The following is an 18,131-nucleotide window of genomic DNA, read 5'->3' as shown; positions in this document are numbered from 1 at the left end:
TTTTACTGATCACTGCATTGGTGTCATTTTGTGACTGTTGTAAGTGTTAGGGCAATTAGTGGTAGGTCCCTTTAGGTATAGGGTACCCCCTAACCTCCCCCAATAAAGGTTTAACCCCTTAATCGCCCCCCATTAACCCTTTCACCCCCTGTCGCCAGGGTCATTAATCGATCATTTTTCTGATCGCCGTATAAGTGTCACGGGTGACGCTAGTTAGCCTGTTAGTTATTTAGGTTCACCGTCAGCTTTTTATAGCATCAGGTACCCCCATATTTTACCTAATAGAGGTTTTAACCGCCTGATTGCCCCCTAGTTAACCCTTTCACCAGTGATCACTGTATAAGCGTTACGGGTGACGCTGGTTAGTTTGTTTTTTATACCCGCTGTTTATTACCCAATAAAGGTTTAACCCCCTGATCGCCCGGCAGGTGATATCAGTTAAGTTTTAGGGTCAGTTAGGCCGCCCCAGGCAGCGTCAGATTAGTGCCAGTAGAGCTAACACCTTCGCACGCAGCATACACCTCCCTTAGTAGTATAGTGTCTGAACGGATCAATATCTGATCAGAACTATATTAGTGTCCCCAGCAGTTTAGGGTTTCCGAAAAACGCAGTGTTAATGGGATGAGCCCAGATACCTGCTAGCACCTGCATTTTGCCCCTCCGCCCAGCCCACCCAAGTGCAGTATCGATCGATCACTGTCACTTACAAAACAACACACACATAACTGCAGCGTTTGCAGAGTCAGGCCTGATCCCTGCGATTGCTAACTGTTTTTTTGGTAGCATTTGATACAGTTGCTGACAGCCTAGGAGCTTTTTTACCTGTGAGTCTCACTACTGTACCAGTAAATTTAGAGCCCAAAATGGCTGTATCAAAGGTACACTGGTGAAGAGGCCTACACATTTCTGAGCATGACAGTTAGTGAAGAGGAAGTTACTCATCTGTCAAATTCAGGCTCAGAATACGATCCTGTAAATGACAGCGGCTCCATGATAGCCCTGACGACAGAGTTGTGGTCTCTGCCAAGGTCAGGCGTACCAGACCCCGATCTTCTTCTGCGGTCGTTGAGGTGAAAGAACCGCAGGGCTCTTGTATGGAGCAGAGAAGTACTAGTGCCACTCATCCTTCTGGTGAACTGGCAAGCACCAGCGGCCTAGTACACCCTGGTCGTACATCCAGCACTGCAGTATCACGTGGTGACGTGGAGAGTCCCATAAGTGCAGTTCAAGCTGGCGAGGTGGTAAGCACAAGTAGTGTCCCGCTGCCACCAAGAAGACAAAGACAGGCCCGTCGTGCCCACAGTGTCTTTCCTGCAGAATTCGCCAATCCTGATTGGGAGCCCACCACTTCTGCAGCACCCGTACTTCCCCTATTCACTGGCCAACCCGGCATTCAGGTGGAAACAGTTGATTTTACGTCACTTCACCGAAGATCTCTATAGATCAATTGTGGGCCAAAGTAATTTGTATGCTGGTCAATTCATCGCCGCTAATCCCTAGTCCTCCCTTGCCAGAGATTGGAAACCAATTATTCTTTCTGAATTTAAGACATTTCTGGGCCTATCTGTAATGTCCTTATCCCTCCACTGGAGGCTCTGACATCTCTCCTGTAATGTCTTTATCCCTCCACTGGAGGCTCCGACATTTCTCCTGCAATATTCTTATCCTTCCACTGGGAGCTCTGATATCTCCACAAACTCCGTTGCAGATTGATGATGTCACAACGACATCACCCGGCTCCTCCTCTTGTCCCTACTTAAACAGCCAACGCCATTTGCTTGACGTTCGTGCCAAGAACCTGATGCCAGGTAAAGATCTCCAACAGAAGACTGCCGTCATCTCTCTCTATTGGGCCGGTCAGAGCCCCGACTATCATCTCTCTTTTGGACCAGACAGAGCCCCGACTACCATCTCTCTTTTGGGCTGGTCAGAGCCCCGGCTATCATCTCACTTTTGGGCCGGATAGAGCCCCTTCTCCCACCTCACTTTTGGGCCAGACAGAGCCCCTCCAACTTTCACTTGTTGGGCCGGACAGAGCCCCTTCCTCTCTAGTAGTCAGAGACTCTCATCTGCCCTACCCACAGTCTACTTACTTTGCCCAAAGAAAACCTTACCTGTTCCTTTCCACACAGGAGACCAGTACATCTCCCAAGAAGCCACTGGGTGACCCCATCTCCAGGAATCCACTCACTGCAAGTATCTTAACGTTTCCTATAAACTTTATTCCTGTATAGTGCTACTAAGCTTGAGTTGCCTCTGAAGCTCCCCGTCGTGCCTGTGTATTACCACTCTAAATAAAACCAATAGTATTTCCAAACTTATCTGAGTCTTCCTACCTGACAGCTGTTAAGGTTAAAGTTAACTGTTAAGAATATAGTATTTATTGACTTCCGAAGCTGTGATCCACACAATCCAACCTAGTTCACTGCCTGAAGCATTACACTATCCCTCGACATGGGCATAGTTAAAATTAGTATGTTGTGGTCATATTGGTCCACTGACCCAATTTACCATATGCCCCTGTTCTCTGCCTCCATGGCCAGGGCACGATACAAGCAGATCTTGCGGTTCATGCACTTCAACAACAATGAACTCTGTTGTCCTCATGGAGACCCTGGATATGATCAGCTCTACAAAATTCGGCTCCTCGTAAACCACTTCAACGAACGTTTTGCAGCCTTGTTTACTCCCCATCAAGTTGTCTGCGTTGATGAGTCCCTGATTAAATTTTCTGGCTGCTTGTCTTTCAAACAGTATCTTCCCAGCAAGCGTGCCAGATACGGGGTCAAGATGTATAAACTCTCTGACAGGGCCACAAGCTATACATATAGTTTTATGGTTTACGAGGGAAGAGATAGTCACGTAGAGCCGGGGAACTGCCCAGATTACATAGGGAGCATTGGCAAAATTGTGTGGGACTTGGTGTCACCCTTATTCGGAAAGGGGTACCACTTGTAAGTGGACAATTATTACAAGAGCATGCCACTTTTTAGTCACTTGTTTGATCAGATTGGAGCATGTGGCACCGTGCGACCTAATCGCCGGGGCTTACCCCAGCGGGTTGTAGATTCCCATGTTAGGCTAGGGGTGAGAGCCTGCTTCAAGTGTAATAATTTGCTCGCTGTGAAGTGGAGGAATAAAAAGAATGTTTTCGTTCTGTCCTCCATTCACGCAGACACGACGGTCCAAATTCCAACGGTGACTGGTGTTGTGGAGAAACCCCTCTGTGTCCATGAATATAACCTTAATATGGACCTCAACGACCAGTTGTTGGCGCCATACCTAGTTGCCCATAAGGCCAGACGCTGGTACAAAAAAGTGTCTGTATACTTATTTTAATTGGCTTTGCTGAACGCTCATGTGCTATACAGAGCTTCAGGACGGACTGGATCCTTCCTTAAATTCCAGGAAGAGCCCTTCTGTTTCCAGACGTTGCTCCACTTCACCTTCACCTTCCCAATCCAAATGCAGTAAGCTGGCTGCATGAGAGGCATTTTCTGTATGTCTTCCCTAGTACCACTACCCAACGAGCCCCCCAAAGAAAATGTCGTGTCTGTAGAAAGTGCGGATATAGGCTTGACACCCGCTATTTTTGTCCCTCCTGTCCTGACAATCCTGGTCTTTGCATTGGTGAATGTTTTGAACGCTACCATACACTAGTGGAGTTTTAGCGTAGGGTACAGCACTACACAGACTAGGACACACTTTCACAGGGTCTCCCAAGATGCCATTGCATTTTGAGAGACCCGAACCTGGAACCGAACCGTTACAGTTACAAATAAAAAAGTGTAAAAAAAAAAAAAAAAAAGTAAAAAATAAAAAAACCACAAAAATATATAAAATAAAAAAATAAAAAAATTAGTTGTTGTTTTATTGTTCTCTCTCTCTATATTGTTCTGCAAGTTTTATTGTGTTTTATTGTTAACCATTTTTTTGTTTTCAGGTACGCCATCCAGCTGCAGCACAGATTTATTTATCTTGACAGCAACAGCATTTGCTCCCACAATACATAAAGCCGTGACTTCAGTGCTGTAGGAGGTGAATTCTCCACCACAGTTAAAATATATGCCGAAGCATGGGGGAAGAAGGGGTGGAGGAGCAATTTGGTCCTAACTTTTGGGGCGGATGCCCCCATGCTTCGGCATATATATATATATATATATATATATTTTAGGCACAGGTTGCGTTAAAAATGTTTTATTTTTTACTATATTTTTTTTTGTATTTGCTTTGCAGGTATGGTATGTCTTACTGTTATACTGTAATGTTACTTTGTTTTAATGTTAACCATTATTTGCTTAGCAGGTACGCCATTCAGCTGCAGCGCTGATTTATTTATCTTGACAGCAACAGCGTTTGCTCCCACGATACATAAAGCTGTTACTCCAGAGCTGAAGGAGGTGATTTCACCACCACAGTTAAAAACAAAATGGTGCATGTATGCCCATCATTAAAAGTGGGTGGATGAAGGGAGGTTATTCTAATGGTGGGCATACCCACGATCAATCTCTTTTTTTCATGCAGCCCACAGGCTGCATGAAAAAAAATAAAAAGATTACAATATATGCCCAACAAGGACCAGCAACGTACTGGTATGTTGCTGGACTTAGAGTGGTTATACCAGAATGATGCCTGCGGGTTTAGGTATCGTCTTGGTATAATTCTTTTCCACCAGCGGTCGGCTTTCATGTAAAAGCAATCCTAGCAGCTAATTAGCCTTTAGACTGCTTTTACAAGCAGTGAGAAGGAATGTCCCCTCCCTCCCACCGTCTTCCATCGTTTTCTCTGGCTCTCCTGTCCCAACAGGGAACCTGAGAATGCAGCCAGTGGTTCCGTCAGCTGACCATAGAGCTGAACATAGACCAGAACAGCTCCAATCATCTCTATGGCCTAAGAAACCGGAAGCTACGAGCATTTCATGACTTTCAAGATTCAAGATTTCGCTGGATATAAACAGCGCCATTGGGAAATTGGGAAAGTATTTTATCACACCGATCTTGGTGTGGTCAGATGCTTTGAGGACAGAGGAGAAATCTAGGGTCTAATAGACCCCAATTTTTTCAAAAAAAAAAAAAGAGTACCTGTCACTACCTACTGCTATCATAGGGGATATTTACATTCCCTGAGATAACAATTAAAAAAAAAAAATGAAAGGAACAATTTAAAAATAAAATAAAAAAAGCAAAGTAAATAATTAAAAAAAAAAAAGCACCCTTGTCTCCCCCTGCTCTTGCGCAAAGGCGAACGCAAGTGTCGGTCTGGTGTCATATGTAAACAGCAATTGCATCATGCATGTGAGGTATCACCCTGAAGGTCAGATCGAGGGCAGTAATTTTAGCAGTAGACCTCCTCTGTAAATCTAAAGTGGTAACCTGTAAAGGCTTTTAACCACTAAGCCACCGCCCACCGTCATATGACGGCGGGACGAGGCTTCTGTTGTTCTGGGAGGACGTCATATGACGTCCTCGCCCTCCCGAGCCACTAGGGGGCGCGCGCGCGCCCACTGCGTCGCTCGGGACCCGGTGCGCGTGCCCGGCGGCCGCGATGTCCGCCGGGCACCTGCGATTGCCGGGTAACAGAGCAGGAGCGTGGATCTGTGCATGTAAACAGATCCACGTCCTGTCAGAGAGGAGAGGAGACCGATGGCGTGTCCCTTGTACATAGGGACACCGATCGGTCACCTCCCCCAGTCAGTCCCCTCCCCCCACAGTTAGAATCACCTCCTTAGGTCATACATTAACCCCTCGAGCGCCCCCTAGTGTTAACCCCTTCCCTGCCAGTCACATTTACACAGTAATCAATGCAATTTTATAGCATTGATCGCTGTATAAATGTGAATGGTCCCAAAAATGTGTCAAAAGTGTCCGATGTGTCCGCCGCAATATCGCAGTCACAATAAAAATCGCAGATCGCTGCCATTACTAGTAAAAAATAAATAAATAATAAAAATGCTATAAATCTATCCCCTATTTTGTAGACGCTATAACTTTTGCGCAAACCAATCAATATACGCTTATCGCAATTTTTTTTTACCAAAAATATGTAGAAGAATACATAATGGCCTAAACTGAGGAAAAAATGTGTTAAAAAAAAAAAAAAAAATTGGATATTTATTATAGCAAAAAGTAAAAAATATTGTGTTTTTTCAAAATTGTCCCTCTTCTTTTGTTTATAGCGCAAAAAGTAAAAAACGCAGAGGTGATCAAATACCACCAAAAGAAAGCTCTATTTGTGGGAAAAAATGATAAAAATTTCATTAGAGTGCAGTGTAACATGACCGCGCAATTGTCATTCAAAATGCGACAGCGCTGAAAACTGAAAAATGGCTTGGGCAGGAAGGGGGTGAAAGTGCCCTGTATTGAGGTGGTTAAAGGCTTTTAAAAATGTATGTAGTTTGTCGCCGCTGCACATTTGTACGCAATTTTAAAGCATGTCGTGTTTGGTATCCATGTACTCGGCCTAAGATCATCTTTTTATTACATCAAACATTTGGGCAATATAGTGTGTTTTAGTGCATTAAAATTAAAAAAAGTGTGTTTTTTCAAAAAAAAATGCGTTTAAAAAATTGCTGCGCAAAAACTGTGTTAAAAAAAATATATGAAACACTCACAATTTTAATCTGTAGGGCCTTTGCTTTAAAAAAATATATAATGTTTGGGGGTTCAAAGTAATTTTCTTGCAAAAAAAAAATATTTTTCCATGTAAACAAAAAGTGTCAGAAAGAGCTTTGTCTTCAAGTGGTTAGAAGAGCTTCTAAATGTTGTGCATAAAATGCCAGGACAGTTCAACCACCCCCCCCCCCCCCAATGACCCCATTTTGGAAAGTAGACACCCCAAGCTATTTGCTGAGAGGCATGTTGAGTCCATGGGATATTATATATTTTGACACAAGTTGCGGGAAAAAGACACATTTTTTTTTTTTTGCACAAAGTTGTCACTAAATGATATATTGCTCAAACATGTTGTGGGCATATGTGAAATTACACCCCGAATTACATTCTGTTGCTTCTCCTAAGTATGGGGATATCACACGTGTGAGACTTTTTGGGAGCCTAGCCGCGTATGGGACCCCGAAAACCAAGCACCGCCTTCAGGCTTTCTAAGGGTGTAAATTTTTTATTTTACTCCTCACTGCCTATCAGATTCCGAAGGCCATGGAATGCCCAAATGGCACAAACCCCCCCCAAATGACCCCATTTTGGAAAGTAGACACCCCAAGCTATTTGCTGAGAGGTATAGTGAGTATTTTACAGAACTCGCTTTTTGTCACAAAGTTTTGAAATTTGAAAAAAGAAAAACAAATACATTTTTTCTTTTCTTTCTTCATTTTCAAAAACAAATGAGAGCTGCAAAATACTCACCATGCCTCTCAGAAAATAGCTTGGGGTGTCTACTTTCCAAAATGGGGTCATTTGAGGGGGGGGGGTTGTGCCATCTTGGCATTTTATAGCCTTCGAAACTGTGATAGGTAGTGAGGAGTGAAATAAAAAATTTACGCCCTTAGAAATCCTGAAGGCGGTGATTGGTTTTCGGGGCCCCGTACGCGGCTAGTTTTCCAAAAAGTCTCACAGATGTGGTATCCCCGTACTCAGGAAAAGCAGCAGAATGTATTTTGGGGTGTAATTCCACATATGCCCATGGCATGTGTGAGCAATATATCATTTAGTAACAACTTTGTGGGGAAAAAAAAAAGTTTGTTATATTCCCGCAATTTGTGGCAAAATATAAAATATTCCATGGACTCAACATGCCTCTCAGAAAATAGCTTGGGGTGTCTACTTTCCAAAATGGGGTCATTTGGGGGGGTTTGTGCCATCTTGGCATTTTATGGCCTTCAAAACTGTGATAGGTAGTGAGGAGTGAAAACAAAAATTTACACCCTTAGAAATCTTGAAGGCGGTGCTTGGTTTTCGGGGCCTATTTCCATCCAGACTGCAGAGATTGTTTGTGATTACACTGGCCCCCTCTGCACTTGACAATAGTTTTTTTACATGTGAGTGTTTTAATGCAATTTGACATTTTAGGACTGTGCAGGATCCCTTTCTGATGCTCAAGTCATCACTTTGAAATTCTGTGCAGTCCTGAGATGTTGGCCTGTGATACCTTTCTTCCAATGAAAAGAAAGGAATTTATTCTAGCATGATAAATATATGCTGGCGAAGATTTCTGCTTTCAGTTATTGATTAGTGACACCTTCCACTAAATCAATACAGCATACAACATAAGTGATGTGGACAGGCATGTATGTGACAAAAGAACTTCCTAACCTGTAGATTATATTTACAGACTGCACTGAAAAGTCAGACAATGTTCAGAAATGTCATGAAGCAAAGCAAAGTTTGCATAAAAAATACAGCCTTAGAGAACAGGAGTCTCAGTAGCATGGTCATATGGCATGAGAGACATGTCTGGGATAACCAGCCCAATGTGGCCAATCAACCTGCTGAACTGATTTAGTTATTTTTTCCGACTTCAGTGCATTATGTGAATATTGGTACCTTTCGCGTCATCAGTGATAAGTGGTATTTCTTGATAAAATGACATAATTTTCACACACAGAGTCTTCCAGCTAAGCAAATCATCACAGGCTGCATGTTCAGAAATGAGAAGTGTACCTAAATGTTAAATGGTGAACACTGCCACCCCTGGACACAAACAGAAATGCAGCTTCCAAATAAAATGTTCCTTCACCAGAAAACGTAAAAAGATCTCCATCTAGTGGTGAAACTTGATTACACAATTATGTAAACTTATGCATGTAAGCAATTTCAGAGCCCCTGTCACACCAGAATCTAACATTTGACATGCATATGCATGCATTTGCAGTGCATTTTTCATGAAAACTTTTTTGGCACTGGAAACAGGTGATCAAAGGAGGTATTTTTTGTTCACAGTTGCAATAATGTAGATTGTGTTGTCTTGTATTTACTTTCGTCTATGTGTTTACATTGCAAAAAAATGCAGCATGCTGTACTTTATTCACTTCAGTGCAATCCAATGCAATAGTGTGAATTATGATCATTAGCAAACATTGATTCTGGACTGTCTATGCAGTAAGAATGCATTCAAAAACGCATCACAGTGCATCTGGCTCTAAGGAAACCTGGCAACACTTCACCTTCATACTTAAAACAAACCTATGAAGAGAATATGGAGGCTGCCATTGCTTAAAGCTGAAGTTTTGTATATATTTTTGGGGGGATACAGCACTAAACAGATTCGTTTTGTGAAATGGGATACGTTCTCTCCTTCGGGAGACTGCTTCTACTAAAAATCAGCCGTGCAGTATCTCCTGCACAGCCCCCGGATACTTTCCTGACTGGCTATCTTCCAGCGCAGTAAAGGTTAACAGCAGCCACTGCTACACAGAAAAGTCACACTGCTCACCCTTTTCTGCCCTCTCTGTCATTCACAGAACTGGTATTCCTATACTCCCACAATGCATCACGTTCTATAAATGGAGACGCAGCATTGGAATGATAGGATTTACCCTGCCCTCTCACAGAATTTGATGGGCTCAAAAAGGGCACAGAATATGACTAGTGGGGAGGGCAGAAGGGGTGGGTGAGTGGTGCAACTTCTCTCTTTAGCAGCGGCTGCTGCATTTACAGAACTAGAAGACAATCAGGACAGTATCTGGCGGCTGTGAAGTGAACACTGCAGGGATGATTTTTAGCAGAAGCAGCTGACAGCAGGTAATGGGATACACACCTTTAGACATAACTATTGATCCCCCCCCCCCAAAAAAAAAAAAAAAAACAATATAATAAACTTCAGCTTCAGCTTTAATTTTTAAAATGTTAGTTGCCTGGCTGTCATGTTGATCCAATGGCTTCAATGCTTTCTGAGTCTCTGACTATGGAACATATACACACATATAAGGTGCTCTGTTCTAATAAAGCTCTACAGTACATTTTGCATCATCATATGAACCAAAGGCTGAATCTTTCTGATCTGGCTAACATGACCTACAAACCTTTAGCAGCAGATCCATGAGGCTGGTGCAGAAAGAAAACCAAAGAAGGAAAATCAGATCCGAAAGGAAAAGCTTTCCAGCAGTAATAGTGCCAGCCAGCCCTACTCACTTCTCTCATTGTTCCACATGATAGAAAATGCTGCTTTACCCTGAAGAGAGAGAGACTGCATTTTCCAAGCCTTTAGTTATTTATGGTGGTAAAAAGTACACAAGCTGACATGCCTGAACTCTGAGCAGTGGCCAAAGCAACTCCTACAAATGCTTGAAACAGAAGACTGTTAGAACCTGTACTACTGAAATAAATTAACATTTGTGTCACTCATTTGTGCTTTATAAATCCAAACAGAGTGAGGGGGGAAAGTAAAAGTGGGGAAAGGTGTAAAGGGTAAAGGGACATGGACCAGACCGAGACAGAGGAGAGAAAGAGATGATGGGGGGAATGGACCAGGGACAGTGGAGAGCTACATAGAAGTAAAAACAGGGGCGGGGATGGGGGTAAAGACTTATGCAGACATATTTTCACACAAAGAAGCGTTGCCTCTTACTACAATCACAGCACTATGTTTCTGGTACAACATGAAAATGGAGGATATTTCAGATTGATTTCCTGCTCACCATATACAACCCGCTGACAGGACAAGGGAGCAGACCCAGACTTACCCATGTTGATGTTGTATTTAATTCAAGAACAGATTGCTCACACACTGTGGGACATTTAAAGTCTGATGTCAATAAAGGCAAAGCAGTTTCTGCAGGAAAAAAAATAGACATTCATGATTTACTTTAGGGGTAAAATCCTTTATAAGAAAGATAAATACTTCATAGCAATATAAACAAGAAAACTAATTTAACAAATGGCTGTGAATTTTCTTTTTTTATCTCCATATATTTTCCAGTCTGCATTTCAATGGGTCTTAAGGGGGAACTCTGAGAAATCACTGTAGGAGCACATGCACTGAAAGTCATAGTTTAGTTCCTCAAAAATGAGAGCAAACAAGGGATATTGCGCATAGTAAAAGCAGTCACTGCTGGAAGAAGCTGAATTGTTTATATTACGTGGGGGACATGACTTTTCCTATAAAACAGAATAAGTAAATCACTTTTCATTTCAAAAGTTTCTTACAGAAATGTGAATTGCAACGCAGTGTAGATGTGCATTTGGGTGCAAATAACTGAATATTATGCTAAAATGCATCACGGTACCATGCGCTCTAACATGTCATGATGTGCATTATGGTGTGAATTAGCCCTTATACCTAGACTGTGAACATGTGAACAGGAGCCTAGGGCTCAAACTGCAGCCTAAAGATATGTAAACTAAAATATTCAAATTTACAAAATATATTAGAAAAATAAGGACTTTAAAGCCCGCCCTGACCCAATCAAACTCACCTTCACCGTGCTACCCCACACTTCCCACCACTGGTAGACGGTGTTGGAGCTTACACAGGGTTGATGAAATCATCTTCCTCCACAAAAGACAGTGTTCAGTCTTGGCCATTGGCTGCAAGGTCTGAGCACTGCATCAAGGGAAGAGCGCAGAGTATTTTGCGGCGCTTCACAGGTGGGCATTGTGCTCTTTGACTGTACAGCATAAGGAGGGTCGAAAAACCATACCTCAACTTTAAAACATGCGAAAAAGGGACACATCAGAGAGATGAGGACCAACAAAAAGTGGGCATGGTTAAACTACGCTGGAATATTGGGCATTGCCTAGTCAAGTCTGAGCCTACTCACAGTATACACCATACATGAATGCCACAATTCTCCTACTCACAAAACTCTGCTCAATTACAGCGATACAAATGAGAGCCTTAGGCTAGAATCACAGAATGGCAGCTTCTGAAAAGTGATCTGCAATAGATCTTGAGAAGAGATATCTCCATGATTGGGTGAAACGCCTTAGAGGAGCGGTCCTAGGGCAGGGATTGTCATTGCCACGTTTGTGGATGTTTCACAGTAAACATGGACATCAATGATTTATCTAGTGTGTGGTGGCTCTTCATTTTGCTTTTAGCAAGATACAGAGTGCATAGGTCAGGAGTATGTAACACGGGCCATGCCCTCTGGTCAGCAAAAAATATCTTGTTAGTCAGTGTAAGGTAAAAGTGACAGTGGTCATTGAGTAAAAGAATTCCTCATTGCCAACATCAATGAGAAGAAGCCCTTCCTACAGCATCTGCATTGTTGAAAGGAAAAATCCCCCCTCCCAGGGGACTGGTAGGTTGGAGCAAAAACATGTGCGATAATTCATGAGAATTGACTTTTATATTCTGCAAAAGATGATAATATAACAATATAAAAATTGCTTGTGTTCAGTAAACTCTTTTGCGTATGATCAACAAACTTCCTTGTGCAACATGATGGAAGACAGACATATCAGGGATTCCTATGAAATAATTTCTTTGGCATACACATACAATTATCAGGGTGAGCTAGAGATGGGAAGGCCTGTAAAAAAAAAAACAGAAAATTGAGAAAAAAAAACACTTTTTTTTTCAAAGCGTTTTTTTTTCTATAAGAATTGGAAAAAAAGTGTGGAACATGTTCTTTTACAATAAGTTAAATATCTATGACATGGTATTCAAACTATATAACATGAAAACCTTAACTAAATATTTCTGAAACGTTATGTAGTCTTACATTATTGTAAGTTCGCTCAACTGAAGACAAGCAAATCTTGGAATACAATCCAAGTAGCACTTTACTTCTCAATGCAGTTCGAAAAAAAAGAGAAATATGCATTTCTGCCACTAGGGGGCACTGCAGGGGAAAACCTCCAGTTTAGTCTTTGTGGCCACAAAGTGTTAAATTTCCTTTTTAACCCAATCAACCTCTTTTACACATCCTCTGTGATTACCAACAAGTTTTTTTTTTTTTTTTTTCTTTTTTGACATATGGTATTTATAATTTACACACAGCTCCATCCTTCTGTTCCCTGTGGTTGCAAATTCTGGCCTCATTGCTGCCCCGGTTTGGGTCTGTACGCGCTGGGTTTGACGAGGTTTTGTTGGGTCAATCTAGGGGTAAGCACTACAACTAATGCTGTTTCAGAGCGACAATGCGCAGTTTCTTTGTTATTCATATTTTTTGTTTTATGTTATTTTTTGCTACAATATAAATTCAATGTCATTCATGTAATTTTTTATTTTTTAGAATCATTAAGAGTGTCGGATGATATCACCACCAGTTTGCATATCCCTTGAAAAAGCGACAATGCGAAACATGTCGGGCTAGTATGCAATAAATATCATCTGTTAAACCATAATACACACTCCAATTCCATCTGACCACCATGTTTTTAGAATTGTAAAAAAAAAAAAAAAATTTTCTGATACTATGTACAATTTATATGTTCTTTTTTAATGGCTGAAATAATAAATTGTCTTTTTTAGAAAAAAAATTTCTTTCTCTATGTATAGTTTGCTTGCACCGTCAAAATCCCTTTAGTCTTCTTCGTATTTATATATATACCTACTTTATGTCCTCATTTTCGGCCATGTTTATGAAGCCCATTAAATCTATTAAGCCCTTGACCGGAAGTGGTCACAAAGCGGGGACTGCCATTTTATTAAACCGGAAGCGCGTCCATAAATGGCGCGCTGTGTTTACATTGTGTCCTACTGACACAAGGAAGCGCTATTGCGCATGTGCGGGCGTCTTTGAACACCCAAAGCTGGCCATGTGTTTGAAGCCCATTACATTGTTTTTAACGGGGCATCATGTTTATTTTTTGTCCCACCGACACAAGGAAGCGCTATTGCGCATGCGCATGCGTCTTTGAACACCCAAGTTGGCCATGTTTTTGCAGCCCATTATTTTTATGGAATCCGTGACCGGAAGTGGTCAAAAAGCGGCGCCCTCTGTCCTTTGAACAGGAAGTGCATCATAAACGCTGCACCGTATGTTTTTGCGCATGTGTGGGTGTCTATGAATGCCACAGCTGTATCCAACCTAGGTAATTACTTCCCATTCATACTGTACACTATAAAATGGTCCTGCCACAGCCGCCTGGCATCTCCTCCAGAGGAAGCCACGTGAGCGTGGCGAAACTAGTAGAGGTGGAGCCTGGAGGTGGACTGATCGACTCAGAGTGAGATTGTTCTCAATTGTATATTCCATGCTTTTTATCGTTTTAATAAATGTGAGTTTATTGCTAGCTGGGATGGAGGCTATATTATTTAACCCCTCGGATACTGCACTATAGGAGGCACTTTTTCTTGTTGTTTTTTCATATGCAATGCTGGTCTTAAAAACGTGAAAGGAGTACAGTGGATGAGACCTATGTCAGCCATTGACGGCGTTGTTTGACTAAAGACCTGTCATGGTTATGCAATAAAATTTTCTCTGTCAGCTTACCGGTCTCCATGTGTTCATCTCTAAAGACCAGCTGCCTCTCACCTGACTGGTTTTATAACCTCCCCTCTAAGCATGGCCCCACCCCAGGCCCTATCAGGGAACCCTATATTAACCTGTGCACTGCAAGCCAGCAGTGCTGATCAACCATTGTGTGTTAGCCTCTGTGTGTACTTGCTGTGTTTCCTACGTCTGATTCCTGTTACCGACTTTGGCCTGTTCTCGACTCTCCCTGTCTGCTTGTTACCGTGACCTTTGGCGTGTTATGTTTATCCTTGTCTGCTAGTCGCCCTGACCTTTGGCTTACCCCTTACTTCCCTCTCGTTCTAGCCTGCTGCCTCCTTCCTCTTCTCCTGTAGTCTACGGTGATCGTGAGCTGTAAGACCCTGGGGGCCGCGACCTGGAGCCAGACTGCAGCGCAGTCCATCCTCACCACTAGAGGCTCTGGTGAACACCCGCTGGCTCTTAGACTCCGCGCCCTGGGGAATCTATGCTCTAGCTCCCTCTGGGATCCATGTTAGTTATCCTGTAGACCTGCTTCCTGAACCTTCCAGGGTTCAATCCGCAGCAGTCAGTCCTAGGGTCCACTACCTTAGCGGTGCACTTCCGACTCCTACAGAGTGCATTTGTCACCTGGTCCCAGGTGACCTGACAAGACCATAGAAGATTCCTTTAAAGGCATATTGGCACTAAGTGCAAAGGCGTGTTTGACCCCTAGGGGTCGCATATAGGAGGTGAGCGGCCATTGCATGTGGTGGTGGGAGCACTCAGGATAAAGTTTTTGTTAGAAGAACCATCACTGTGGAGGATTTCTCAATATTCGTTATTGGAATTTTTTTGCATTCATTTATTTTTATATTTTTTCACATATTGCATGATCACTGGAAAGTTTGTATTTTGGTATAATATTTAGTCCTCATGCACACGGACGTTTTTACAGCTGCTTTTTTGAGCTTTTTTTGCAGCTTAAAAAGGCCTGTCTATGTTAGTCTATGGCTTCATGCCCACCTAGGCATTTTTGAGCTGCAAGTGGCATAGGCGTTTTTAAGCTGTAAAAAAAACCCAGGACCAGTGGGTTCTGAGAGACGTTTTTCAGCTGTAAAAACGCTCTAACGCTGAAAAACGCTCAAAAACGCTCAAAAACATCATTCACCAACGTTTTTTTAGCGTTTTTGATCCATTGAAAAAAAAAAAAAAACGCTCAAAAACGCTAACGCGGAAAAACGCTCAAAAACGCTAAAAACCGCTATTACAAAAACGCTGAAAAAAGCTGAAAAAAGCTGAAAAAAGTCACTGCTAAAATACTGGCGTTTTCATAACATTTTTTTTAACAGCCTGTGTGCATGAGGGCTTATTATTGCAGTATCAATCTTTTTAGCGCTATCCCACTTTTAGTTTCCATACTGTTTTTTTGGGGACTTTTTTGCATTATTATTTTTTCATATTCTTTATTGGTATGCTCACTGGAAGGTTGTATCCTGTTATATTAGTATTGCAGCGCTGTCACACACACATTTTTATATGTTTATTGTTTCTTCACCAGCAACATCTTCAAGTAAGGAAGTGTTACAAACCACGACTTCCCAAAAATACACAATCCCTTAATTATATATAAAATGACACCTTAAAAATAGGAACATCATTGATCACGCTTTTGTAAGAGAAATATATGCTTCTGGATCAGCATGGTCTATAACTGAAAAAGCTATTGGCAGGAAGCTCTTACATTATTATGAGAGAAAGGGGGGTGATGACCTGTTCTTATGTATGGCTGAAATTAGAGGTCAACCAATATATAGGCCGAATTTGGCGTTTTTTAATTAATCGGCATTGGCCGATTGTGCTGATAAAAAAGGCCGATTATAACTTCAGCACGACTTGCAAATGACTTCTGTAATAGAAGTCAATGCAAGTTGCCTGAAGTCTTCTGTGGAGTGACTTCTCTGGGCAGCCTGCCAAGTCTGATAAAGAAACTAAAAAGATACAATGTTTCCACTTGTCAATGAACTGAACTCTGTGTGGAGGGAGTTCTCAGTTTAACCATTTAAAGGACTAAATCTTTTCTGACATTTGTTGCTTACAAGTAAAAATCCTGTATTTTCTGCTAGAAAATCACTTAGAACCCCCAAAAATTATATATATTTTTTTTAGCAGAGACCCTAGGGAATAAAATAGCGGTTGCTGCAATATTTTATGTCACACGGTATTGTGCAGTGGTATTTGCGCAGGTTTTTTGGGAAAAAATACAATAATGAATTTTTAAAAAAAACTAAGCAGTAAAGTTAGCCCATTTTTTTTTTCGTAAAAGTTTTGATTACCTGTTTTAAATGTAAGAATTTCTCTGTATCACTTAATACTTAAGGCTGCTTCCACACTGGAGCGGGCAGGCGTTGACGGTAAATGCTAGTTTTAGCGTCGATTTACCCGTCATGTTAGCGGTGCTATTCGGCTGCTAGCGGGGCGCTTATAACCCAACTAGCGCCCGAGGAAGGGGTTGAATGCGCCTGTGAAGCGCCGCTGCCGAATCGCTTTGCAGGCGCTTTGGCAGCGGTGCGCATTCATTTCAATGGGCAGAATGGTGGAGGAGCGGTATACACTGCTCCAAAGATGTTGCTTGCAGGACTTTAACATCCTGCCAGCGCATCGCCTCAGTGTTAAAGCACTCAGGCTTTCACACCGAGACTGGAGGGGACCCCGTTTTGCAGGCACTTTACAGGCACTATTTTTAGCCCAAAAGCACCTGAAAAACACCCCCTTGTGAAAGCGGTCTAACTGTTAGATTTTATGAGATGAAAGGGAAAAAAAAAAAAAAAAAAAAAAATCGGCTTAACATATCGGCCCAAAAAAAAAATCGGCATCATATATCGGCCATCGGCTGCCGTGATTTCTAAATGTCGCATCGGCCAGAGAAAAACCCATATCGGTCGACCTCTAGTTGAAATGATGTGCACATAAGTTGACATACTCTGGCAGAATTTATGATTTCTTGGTCATTTTTCAGAGAATATGAATGATAACACAAAAACTTTTCTTTCACTCATGGTTAGTATTTGGCAGAAGCCATTTATTACCAATCAACTGTGTTTACTCTTTTTAAAATCATAATTGCAACAGAAACTACCCAAATGACCCTGATCAAAAGTTTACATACCCTGGTGATTTTGGCCTGAGAACATGCGCACAAGTCGACACAAAGGGGTTTGAATGGCTATTAAAAGGTAACCATCCTCACCTGTGATTTGTGTTCGTAAACAGTGCTGTGTGTATAAAAGGTCAATGAGTTTATGGACTCCTCACAGACTCTTGCATCTATCTTACATCCAGTGCTGCACTGATGTTTCAGGATAAAAACAGGAAAGGGATATAAAAAGATATCCAAGGAATTGAGAATGCCAATCAACAGTGTTCAAACTCTAATCAAGAAGATGAAAAATTAGGGCTTCTGTGAAAACTTGAAACCAAACCACGGTCAGGTAGACCAACTAAAATTTCTGCCACAATTGCCAGGAAAATTGTTTGGGATGCAAAGAAAAAATCAAATAACTTCAGGTGAAATACAGGACTCTCTGAAAACATGTGGTGTGGCTGTTTCAAGATGCTCAATAAGGAGGCACTTGAAAAAAAGATGGGCTGCATGGGGAAAGCCATTACTATGCAAATGCCACAAAGTATCCCACTTACAACACACCAAACAGCACAGAGACAAGCCTCAATCCTTCTGGCACAAAGTCATTTGGAGTGACGAGACCAAAACTGAACTTTTTGGCCACAACCATAAACGCTACATTTGGAGCGGAGT

General features: G+C 42.0%; 1 protein-coding gene across 5 annotated transcripts in view; it reads right to left on the bottom strand.

Annotated features, from left to right (window-relative positions):
- The window catches only part of RALGPS1 (Ral GEF with PH domain and SH3 binding motif 1), an 839,296-nt gene that overhangs the window by 706,290 nt on the left and 114,875 nt on the right, over positions 1 to 18,131 (bottom strand). For all 5 annotated transcript variants that reach the window (XM_073599738.1, XM_073599739.1, XM_073599740.1 and 2 more), the window contains exon 2: positions 10,637 to 10,725. The gene's annotated coding sequence lies outside the window, so the exon portion shown is untranslated. The remainder of the gene's footprint in view (positions 1 to 10,636; positions 10,726 to 18,131) is intronic.

This window comes from Aquarana catesbeiana, linkage group LG09, assembly GCF_042186555.1.
Source record: "Aquarana catesbeiana isolate 2022-GZ linkage group LG09, ASM4218655v1, whole genome shotgun sequence".
NCBI lineage: Eukaryota > Metazoa > Chordata > Amphibia > Anura > Ranidae > Aquarana > Aquarana catesbeiana.
Note: the sequence above shows the minus strand (reverse complement) of the source record. Positions and strands in the feature narration are given on the sequence as shown.